This window comes from Astyanax mexicanus, chromosome 25 (genome assembly GCF_023375975.1).
Source record: "Astyanax mexicanus isolate ESR-SI-001 chromosome 25, AstMex3_surface, whole genome shotgun sequence".
NCBI classification, from domain to species: domain Eukaryota; kingdom Metazoa; phylum Chordata; class Actinopteri; order Characiformes; family Acestrorhamphidae; genus Astyanax; species Astyanax mexicanus.
In genome coordinates, this window is record NC_064432.1 from 23112771 (window position 1) to 23125229 (window position 12459).

The window sequence follows — 12459 nt, forward strand, 5'->3', positions numbered from 1 at the left end:
GAGATAAATTGTTGCTGTTAAAAATGCATTTTCCAATAAAGGGAGTATTGGCAAAACTGGTTATAATGTTTATGTTAAGGCGGCGGGAGGTGGTGTCTGCAGCTGCAGCTACTTTTTAAAGGAGTAATCAGTAATCGGATTACTTTTTCAAAGTAACTATACCATCACTGCTGGTTTATGAAATAAAAAGGTCAATATAAAAAATAAAACATTTTGCACAGGCCTCCACAATGGGAATGAAAAAAAAAACCCAGACAAAATATTTTTATATAATTAGATTTATTTGCTATATAGATTTTATAGTAGATTTTAGAGTCTTCTTTTCGGCATTTTTAAATTTCTTTTTTTTGTTTTTACATTTTTTCAGAAAACAGCATTCTTACATTTTTGCCTTTGGAGACAATTCAGGTCTGAAAGGTTTAAGGATATCTTATCCTATATCTTACAATACGAAATTATTACAGTTTTGGCAACCTTCTGGATTATATTCAAAATGTATTGAGCAGGAGAAGCTACTATCATATTTCCTTTGGAAAAAAACTATGTACCTAACTATGTTGTTGTATTTATTTCTGTTTATATTTTTCTAGGTACTGGATGAAAGGAGAACCAAATGATTTTAAATATTGGAAAACTGGATATACATACATATATGAGGACTGTGCTCAGATAACCTTTAGTTATGACCCATTGTCCAACTGGAAAGACGTTCGATGTGATACTCAGCTCACTTGGATTTGCGAGATGAGGACCCAGTGCCGGGAACATCATCTTTAAATTCTTGTGAACACAAATTAATTTTAAACTTTACAGGAAAAATATCCAAATATCATTTTATATATGAATAATGTTACAACCTGTAAAAAGCTGGTTTCTTTCTTTTGTCTTGTTTTTTCTCATGACTTTTTTTGCATGGCAGGTCGTTGAAGTGATATGAGGGCCTTCCTCTGTTTGTAATGTGGCGTCTTTGATTGGCTGAGTGCCAAATTCCTGCCACTACAAAGGGTGGTGGTTTTGGCAGAGGCCAATATAATGTGCCTTTTTTTTTCACAACATAGTTTTTAAAATTTCATATAAACTCTGTGTATTAATATGTTTTTCAAGGTTTACTCTGAATAAACAAATTATTATAAATGTAGATGAATTAAAATTTTCACTTTAAAGAACTTTTAATACATTTTATAATTTTTTTTTGATGTGGGGTGTGTGCTTTTGCCAAATCTGTGGTGCTGCGAGGTTAAGATGAATAATTATATGGTTGCATTTTTAAACACAATTTTTTACATTTCTTAATTTTGTAATTTCTTACATTTTCTTACAGTTTAAAGATTTAAAAATATATTTAATTATTTGTTTATTTAGCTATTTTCACAAAAAAATATCAAGCTATTTAAATGTGTCAGAGAATTCCTTGTCCATTCTGTCATTTTGGGATAATCCCGTCCCATTAAGACAGTAAGAATACAAAGCAATATCAAAATGAAATCATGAAAATGTTATGTTTCTAGTACTGGCATAAACAATCCATGAATATTGCATTATAGTATTGCATTATAAATAAATTATGCAATGTATATGACGGTGTTATGAAGCCCCTTTGTAAGCACTATTCAAAAGAAGTGTTGCCAAATAATCCTAATCTTCTTACTGATGCTCATATTGTGTCTCGTTGTGTTAAAATAAGCAGAGGTGTGAAGTTTGGCTTTTACGCCGGGTTTTATTCTGTGCATTTTTTTTGGCAGGTTGCAAAAAAAACATCAAATAATTGTCTGCCTTATTTTAACTCAGGGTTTTCCCGTGACCTGATAACCCAGGTGATCAGATAACTGATAAACCCCAGTTTCTCCCCAAGTTCTCCAGTTGTTTGATTATGAAATGCATTCTGCTGATATGCATATCTGTTGACATTCTGTGATATTTGTGTTCTGAACAGTAAGACAGTGAGACGTCTCACTGCCATTAGTGCTTCCACTTAACTAGCTTTGCTTCTCTTACTTGTCTGTGGTTAGTTTTTGCACATTTCCTGTATAACTCTGCTAATGCAGTGATTAATAACACTGTGTTCATTACTCTGCAGGAGAGAAAGAGAAGTGCTGAAAGTCAGAGAGAGAATCTGTGAAGTGTTTGAAAATTCGTAATATTCTTACAATTAAATCATCTTTGTTTATACATTTAAATAATGCATATTAATTCATTATTTTTTTAGATATTTAATTATAGTTTAATTATATAATCAGGCAAAAAAGGGAAAAAAATTATCTTCAAAGTAACCCCGAACAGTTATCCTTTAGCACAGCCAATTTACCAACAAACAAGTACTTATACACTTTCACTGTTTATTTTTTTACAATGGCTTACAATGGCCTAAAATAAAATATTCTTAGATTAACTGACTGCATATCAAAACTTGTTAGCTCTTCTGAAGAAAAGTTATTGTTTCAGCACAGAAAATATGCTGTATTTAGGTGCAACCATATTATACAATAAATTAGTTTTATTTACATAATAAATCCTCACCAAGACTATTATTCTACAAAACATTTAATAGAATTGATTTATTATTCCATTAAAAAAAACACCAAACTGAAAGAGAAATGTCAGTGTTTTTTATTTTGAACACAAATATCTTTTCATCAGTTTCCCACACCTAGAAATGTTTATCTCCACCAAATCTAAGCCACACACGCTTCTGAAACCCTGCTGTGCCCCTCTGTATTTCCTGTTTGTTGCTTCTAATGCATGCTGACAAGTCTAAAAGTTCAGATACTGTTAGAGCTCATAATATTGTTAAACAGTTAGAGCAAGAAGTTAAATATATAAATAAATAAATTAACATTTAACATGTGGAATTATTCTGTAAACAAAAAGGGTTAAATAAACCAGAATACGTTTTATACTGTAGATTCTTCTAAGTAGCACATTAATCTTTGAGAACAGATCTGCACACTCTTGATATTTTAATCTCAGTGTCTTTATGAGGGAGAATCACCTGGAATAGTTTTCTCAGCATCTTGAAGTCCCTTAATTGTTCTTATGTATTTAATATTAATCTACAATGTAGAAAATCAGTTAAATAAAGAAATAAAAACACTGAATGAAAAGGTGAATCCAAACTTTTGACCAAAGTTCTCTGGTTCAGTTTTTTTTTTCTGCACACTCCACAAAACATGTTAGCTATATTTAATGAGCCAAAAGAAATAAATATAAATAAAGAAGGGACTCCTTCTCCTGTAAACATACCATATAATAGATACAAGATATGGGCATGACTGTGAGGATAAAACCTGTTTAATTGTGAAGAAACTCTGGGCAGACAATGTTTATTTAAAACAACATTTTTTGGATAAATACAAATCAAATTCTTATCCTTATTCTTCTGGCTTTTACAGATTAAGGGATTAATATAGATGAGACTTTGGCATTAGTCATTAAACTTAAATTACAAAAAAAACTAAACATCAGTATCAGTATTATAATATTAAGGGCCCTATCGTACAGCCCACGGAACAGTCAGTCATTGAGCTCCCTAACGATATCAAAGACACAGGACACGCCCCTAAATCCAGCTGCGCAAAGCGCAATTAACTAGTGCGCTTTAGATCCTTAAAATTGGGTCCTACGACTAATAAAAATGATTTTTAACACAGAAATGTTGGTTTATTACAAGGTATGTATTAGTATTGCTGCATCAGTGAAACATAATTACATTTTTAATGATATTCTATTTTTTCAACATTTACTGTATATAATGAGCATTTATTTAGGAACACCATATACTAATACTGGGCAGAGCATTTCTTTTGCTCTCCAAACTGCTTTATTTTTATATGGGATGATTCCACAAGATCTTTAAAACATTTCTTTAAGATTTGAGTCTAGGGAGGATGGGTCGGGCAGACTACTCTCTCCAGTGCTTGGAAATTGGACTGCTGTGCTCATTTTTACTCATTTAGTTCTGACTGGTCCTGTAAGTCATAAAAGAGAAAGAGAAGGCACTGCTTGTTTACCTAACATACATATTTTTATCATGATAAAGCAGGTGCTGGTATTTTAGAGTAAGGATACGTCCCTTGTACCACATTCTACCACAAGCTTAGGCTCTATAAACTAAAAGTATATAGAGACAATATTCAGTACTGACTATGCAGTACGTGCCTTAAGTCCCTTGAAGATAAAACAGTATGAAAGCTGTGATGTCACTGATATTAAAGATTACTATCTTAAAGTAGTGGGGTTATCCAAAGATGACCGGGTGAACAGGGAATTCTTGGACGTGTTTATATAGCTTAATATTTTTATAAAAGTAGCTAAATGAATCACTGAATGCTGAAATTATAACGCAGTGTTATTTAACAGCTTAAAACAGCAGACATGCAGACATGCCACCCCCACACACATCAAAGAAACGTGGATAAAATGTGAAAAGAAAGTTATTTAAAGTGACGTTTAATATTTCTTTATATTAGAGTATATCTTAAATATACTGATACACAGTGTTTATATGCTGTGGACACCAGACACATGTTATATTGATACTGATGCTACAGCTGTACTATTTAATTTCAGTCTGGTGGATCTGTTGGCTCAAACATGGGGTCTGCTCAATAAACGAGGTGTTAATGGTGTGTCTGTTTGTTTTATGTTAATAGTATATACATATAAACTCACAAAAGAATATATGTGAGATTTTGTCTCACTCTCATTTGGACTTGATTTGGTCAGACAGACCTTTGCTCACACCTGTGACTCCATTTAAGGTGTTTACATTGTGGGCCTACTAAAATAACTTTATTTATTTATTTATTTATTCATTTATTTTACCAAAAAAACATGTTTATTTTCATTGTCTAATAATTTTCATGTGTCTAAAACTTTTTTACTCATGTCTGTGTCTACTTGTGAAGCAATAACCATTTAAATTCTTGGAAATCTAACAACAAAAAACAGTTTTACATAGTTTTAAATTTTATTTTGCTTGCTATTTTGGTTTTAACTCAAATTAAAACCAAAAACCCTCTTTCAGTAGGACCACCGTGTTCATTTCCTGTTTTTTTTGCTTGTACAGATTTAAAAATGCATAGAGGACATGCTGCTCTTGCAGAAGAGACAGCTTAAACTGGCAGAGGTTATGAGAGTTCATTGTAAAAGTGAGCTGCTTTGAGTTGAGTGAGATGGACAAGAATAACACAAACCGTAGGAGGAGAGCGGAGAGAACACAGACAGGTAATATGACTTTAAAATATTTATTTTGTGTTACATTTAACACAAAAAATCTAAGCATATAATAAACTATTTTTGAAAAGGAATTATAATAGACATTTTTTGTCAAACATATACAGGGCCATCTCAAAAAAATTTGAATATCTTGGTTGGTTTGGAGAGACGTGTCATCTGCTGGTGTTGATCCACTGTGTTTTATTATCAAGTCTAAAGTCAGTGCAGTTTTGTTTTCCCACAAAATCTTACAGCACTTCATATCTTACAGCTTCACTCTGCTACTGACAACTTTTATGAAGATGCGGATTTAATTTTCCAGCAGGATTTGGCACACTGCCCACACTGACAAAAGTACCAATTGGATTTTTGGGTTTTATTGGCTGTAAGCCAGAATCGAGTAAAGTAACTTTTCAAAGATATTCTGTTTTTTTGAGATGGCCCTGTATATAAAGTTTTTGGCTGACAGTGAAGGTTTGGTCATATTTAAATTGTATAAAATGTAAATAAATTTACATAAAAAAAAAACTGCAATGATTTGCCGATCTCATAGACCCACATTTTAATCGCAACAGAAAATAGAACACGTATTAGTTGAAGTTGAAAGTGAGACTTTTTACCATTTCCTAAAACATTAATTCTTTTAGACTCATTCTTTCACTAATGTTTGTAGAAGCAGTCTGGATGTCTAGGTTCTTGGTTTTAGTTCCATGATTTGGATGGGTGAGACATTTGGGAATATAGTGTATTCAGTGGTGATTTCCTTCATGATTTCTTATTTTTTTTGCATGTCTGTCACTCTTAAATGTTTCAGATTTCCAAATAAATGTAAATATTAGTCAAAGACAACACAAGTAAACACAAAATGCAGTTTTTAAATAAAGGTTTTTATTATTAAACCTTTGATGCGCAACATGGGTCAAATGTGACCCGGGTGAGTTTTAATTTTCTATGTCTTTGCAATAAATTAATTTATTCATTTAGTATTTAAGCTATTCCTCAATTAACTCATTTTGGATCATATTACCTCCTTATTTTTTTTCCCCCTCACTTACTTTTTGATTAAAAGTCGTTTTGTATCACTACCCCTCTAATGCACAACATGGGTCAAAACTGGCCCGCATTTATTGTCTATGTAACTTTATGTATGAGTGTTTCTATGATACATCTTAGCAATAAATAAATTCACTTATTCAGAATTTAAGGTATTTCTTAATGAACTTTGTTTTGATCATCATACATCCTTATATTATTTATAATTTTATAATTATTATTATTTTTTTTAAAAGCTCTTTTTGTAAAGGTAAAGTTACTGTAAAACAGTAGTGTGTTGTGAGATAGGAGCTGTGCTGAGTTGTGAAATGGTAAATGTGGGTGGTGTCTGACGTGTGTGTGTAAACCTGATGTAAAAGTACAAAAGCTTCTTCATAAAGTAATAAAGGAAAATAAAAATGAAGGTTTGTGTTAAAGAAACACTCAGCCATACATGAATTAAGATAAAAAATGAATGCAGGTAATTTTTCACACATGTTGTACATTAGAGCGGTAGTGATACAAAAAGTGTGTTTATTGGTTAACGCACAATTACTTTGGAATTATTAATGTGTTATTATTTTTAATGCTAGTTAATTACAGCACCATTATTTACCCCAACTTCTGCCAGAAGAAAAATAAATACATTAATAAATTAATAATAAATAAATAATAAATTAATTTAAAAATATATATATATTTCTCTGCACCTGGGACAATTTCCTAGTTTCTATTCCCATTGTTGTAATTTCAGAAATGGAAAACATGAACAAATGTCAGCTTTTATCACCTTATTAGAAGAGACAGCTATTTACTTTTTGAGTAATACTTTGCATTAAGTGTTGACTAAATAACATAAATTAATGCATTAGTTACCATGAATAAGAAATGAGGTAATACATTAACAAAGCTTAGATAATGTTAATTAAGCACGGAATAACAGCATTAATTAATGTTATTTTCACATTACAAGTGAATCATTTGTTAAGGTGAACAATATATCATATACTTTATTATCATATACTTTACTAATGTTAGATAAACAAGTAACAACTGCATTAGTTCATCTTCTTATCATTTGCTTGTGTGCTGCATTTATGCATACGGTAATCCTTAAATATTTCAATCAATCAATCAATTAACCTTTATTTAAACTCGGAGTACATTGAGGGTGACCCTCATAGAATAAAATAAGTAATAAAAAAAAAATTAAAAACAGCATTTTAATAAGGTATATCAATTATTAAAAAAAAGGATAATAATTTTACAAATATTAAGATATAAGGTAAAAATAATACTTTAAGAGTAGGAATCATAAAATCACAGGCAAAAAAAAGGTAATGAATATTAATTATTAATAATAAAAATTAAACTACAGATATATAAATAAAAACTAAACACATAAAATTAGAGTAAAATATAAATAAGCAATACCTAAAAATATAAATAAAACAAAAGAAAAGAAAGAAACTAAAAAGAAATGTGAAAAAAAAAGCTAAAACAAACCAACATTAAAAACTAAAAAGTTAACAAAAAATAAATAAATAAATAAATAAACCTAAAACATACCAAAGATCATAAAAAAATAAATAAATAAAATGAGCTAAAACAGGTACAGGCTGTCTGAAGGTGGTTAGAGACTAGGAGTTTAAAATGATTTAGTGACACCAGTGAGCTGAGCTTTAGTGAGCTTCAGTGAGTTTCCTGTAGTGAATAATTCCAGCTCGCTGGTGCTCTGTGGCTAAAAGCAGATTTTTCCAGTTCAGTTAAAACTCTCGGTAACTTAAGGGTGATCCAGTCACTGGAGAGAGTCTGGTAGGTTGTGCTATTTTTAATACGTTTTTGTGAGATGTCTGGATGAACTTTTTCATTGAGTGAACAGTGATGTGTACTATACGGGTCACCAGTAATGAATCTTAGCACCGCATGATGATACAGAATCTAGTGGTTTGAGTGTAGTTGCTGATGCATGTCTATAAATCACATCATCAGAATCTAGCATAGATAAAATCGTTGCTTCTACAATCTTTTTTCTTGTGTTTGTTGGGAAGCATGATTTATTTCTATATAGGAAGCCGAGATTTTGCCTCAGATTACCTGAAAGCTTTATTCAGTAAATATTAGTGTGGATGGTGCATATGCTTCATTTTATCATATACAGTGCCCTCCATAATTATTGGCACCCCTGGTTAAGATGTGTTCTTTAGCTTCTCATAAATTGAGTTTTGTTCAAAATAATATAGGACCACGATGGAAAAAAGAGTAAAATACAACCTTTAACTCAAGTAAATTTTAAGGGGGAAATAAAATCCCTGACTAAGAAATAATTATTCTTCATAAAATCACCTGTTCCACAATTATTGGCACCCCTAACAATTCTTAGGAAATAAATTTAATAAAAGTATTTCTGTCACTTCTACAGTAGTTTACGAAGTTGATCAGAGTATGTAGGAACATTTAATTAGTAATTCACAACTTCCTGTTTCCCTGGGGTATAAATATGACGGGACACAGAGGCCATTTATCTTCAACATGGGAAAGACAAAGGAACATACCATTCAAGTGAGGCAGATGTGTGTTGACCTTCACAAGTCAGGCAATGGCTACAAGAAAATCGCTACTCGCCTACACCTGTCCATATCTACTGTCAGAGGATAAAACAAGTAACTGTCTACCACTGCAAAAGTGTTATCACAGCCAAATATATATTTATAACTAATTTTTAATTAATAAAATTTAACAATGACTGTATCCATAGCTGCAGCATATTGTATAAGCAAATGACAAGAAGAGCAGCTGTTACTTTACTTAACACTATTAATAAAGTGTTTAGATCATGTGAAAATAACATTAATTAATGCAGTAGTTCAGTGTTTAATTAACATTATCTAAGCTTTGCTATTGTATTACCTTATGTCTTATTCATGGTAACTAATGCATTAATTGATGGTAGCTAGTCAACACTTAATGTAAATTTTCACCACTTTTTGTATGAAGAATTCTTTAAAATTATGAATTTCAGCATGAATGTCTACTTTCAAGTAACTTTCATTAAAACACCTCCGCAAAGGTGGATTTAATGGTTTTGTGAATCTTGGCAAAAGATCATTTAAAGTAATATTTGGTTTCCTGCAGGGTTGTTTCTCACATATCATCTATTTATTTTCTTTAGTGAGAGCTTAAACCAAATGTACATATAAGGCCATTGCAGAGTAGCAGTTCCTGAAAGCTGTCAGTTAAAGGGTCTGAGAAAGCTTGGGTTTAGAGGTGTAGTTAAAGTAGAGCAGAACTCAGAGAATAGAGCATTAAATCTACATAAATGTGAGCAATTTAGAACTGGATAGAGAGGAGATTCAGGATACCGGCACTAAAAGAACAACACCAGACCAGCAGCCAGGTAAAGAGACCCACTAAAACAAACATTCAGCTAGATAACTTTCATTAATGCACTTTTTCTAACTCAGTTCTCTCTTTTTCAGATGATAGAGCAGGAGGCAGACGCTCCAGACTGGCTGCAGTGTGTTTGGGGCTGCTGTGTGTTCTCCTGCTGATCACCATCATTGTGCTCTGTGTGCGCAGTGAGTGCTGTATCTATAAGAAAATTTGCGATTTTTTTCTCTCTCACAATTTTAACACAAATGACACAAAAATCTGTAAAAAAAAAAAAAAAAAAAAAAAAAAAAGGAATTATTTCCCAGATTAAAAATATGTTTGTACAGATTTCTGTGTATTTTGTGTCAAAATGTTTATGTTTTTGAAGAATACTGTTTACAAACATATAATATAATTCTGAGATTGGGACGCAGGGATTGATGATGGCATGACCCCATAACCTGTATCCACTTTCTAGAGAGGAGGAATTCTATATGTGGTTGAAGACATTACATTTAACCACTCAGTTACATCCTCCCAAGAGTCCACGTATCTGCTCTTACCATTTTATCAGATTTAGGTCAGATTTATGCAGAAATTTGGAACATTGCTAAACAGTTCCCAAAGCACCACTGTGTTCCTGCACAAACGCTGTACATTTTAAAGGTCTTTTGAATCTTCTGTGATGTTGATCAGCTGAGGACTGTGTTGTGTTTTCTCTGTACAGACGATAAAGAAAAAGAAGCTAAGGACCAAACAGTCTGCTCTCGGAGTGACAACTTTACTGCAGAGAGAGAGACCCTCTTATCCAGCATCACGACCCTGACTGAAGAAAGAGATCAGCTAAAGATCAGCAACAAGGACCTGACTGAAGAAAGAGATCAGCTAAAGAACAGCAACAAGGACCTGACTGAAGAAAGAGATCAGCTAAAGATCAGCAACAAGAACCTGACTGAAGAAAGAGATCAGCTAAAGACCAGTGGCCAAAACCTGATTGAGCAGACAAAAAAAGACCAGCAGAAAAATCCTATACACATTTTAAATGGTAAGGACAAATATCCGCTGTTTATGCCAAAAGCTTTTATTTAAACAAAAGGAAAATCAGTGTGTTTCATTCAGAGGTGAAACAATAGAAGGGTAAAGAGAAAGTAGGTATTATTCACTGAATAAGAATTTTGCCTTATATTATTGTCTAGTAGTGAAAAAATACATAAGGGGCTGTGGGACAGTGGGAGAAGCAGCAAAAAATGTTTGCTGCATCCCTAAAGTGTATTGCACATTGAAGCCCTATACAGACAGGGATTAGTTCCACCTGGGAAAGTGGTGTAAAGTAATATTATTAAAGGACATTAAGAAATGTATTATATTTTTTTATGGGAAAAGAAATTTCAGCATAAACAACTTAAATGGGAGTGGCTACCTGATTTACACACTGCTTTCACCTCTTTAGAACAAGGTAAAAGTCAAAAGGCTCCAGAATCCAGTTTAAGCGTCAGATAGCATCACAATGCGTGAACAGGGCTGCTGCTAAAGCGAGGACTAAAGCCAGTGGAGGTTAACAGGGAGAAGCTGTCAGTGTTACAGAAGTGAGGGGATGGACGTAAGTGCAGAATAATTATATTTATTTAAATGAACAAACTAAAACAAATTAGCAAACAAGCAAACAAAATAAACCAAAGTTACACTGAATACAAAACTACAAAACACTAAACTTGAAAACAGGAAGCTAACAAACATCAAGAGACATGAAACAAACCTGATCACAGACAGCAAACAAACTAACAAAAGACTAGACAAAGAAGGCTTGAAACAAAGGGGCTTATATACACATGGAGGGAACAGGAAACTGGAAACACCTGAGGATCAATCAAGAGGGGGCGGGGTTACAAATCACTGATGACAGGGTGGGGCTAGGGCGGAGACAGGACCAAAACACAACAGAAGCACATGGCTGGGAAACATGACAGGTAAACAGAGGGGCAGGAGCACAAGAGACCAAATGAGGGAGAAACACAAGGCAGACATGGGCTAAGCTGTGACAGTCAGGGCTTTTGCAGAATTATATGAGCATTTTTGTGGTCGTGGAGGAACACATGCAGCTGCAGAACAGAAGGTAAAGACTGTCTTTACCAATTTGACCATCCCCAAAGTGTCACGTTTAAGCAGAATTCAGATGCGTGCTGATACAATAAATAAAGAGGTAAAACAAAGAGTGGTCAGAACAAACAGGCTCAATACCAGCAGACAGGAGCAGCAAGGGTTAATCACTTCAGAGTAGAAGGACAGTCCAGGGGTCATACACAGCAAGGCCATATCAGAGGGTAAAGGAGAAAAACTAATCAAGGTCGGTACCCGAGAGATCAAAACACAATAATCAGAAACGTGTGGTAAAGTGGGGTTTAGCCAAACAATACTCAGCAAGTAGTGAGTGGATTGGAGGTGTATTTATACTGCATGGGACAGGTGTAATCAATAAGTATCAATAAGGTATACAGGTTCCAGGTGTCCTGTGCAGTCTAATGTGGTTGCATGAGGGTGGGATTTAAGTGTGTGGTGCATTCTGGGTAATGTAGTTTAGAGACTGGAGATCGCAGGTGGAGCAGAGTGTGGGTGAAAGTGATGAGCTTCAGAAATCCACAACATGACAACACACAATCATTCAGATATATAATCAATATCACTAAAAACATGACTTTTCTTAGATCTGGCATCCTGGAAGAAGTTTGGAAGCAGTCACTACTACATCTCTACTGAGATAACGAATTGGGATAAGGCCAGGCAGAACTGCAAAAAGAGAGGAGCAGACCTGGTGATCATAAACAGCAGAGAGGAACAGGTGAG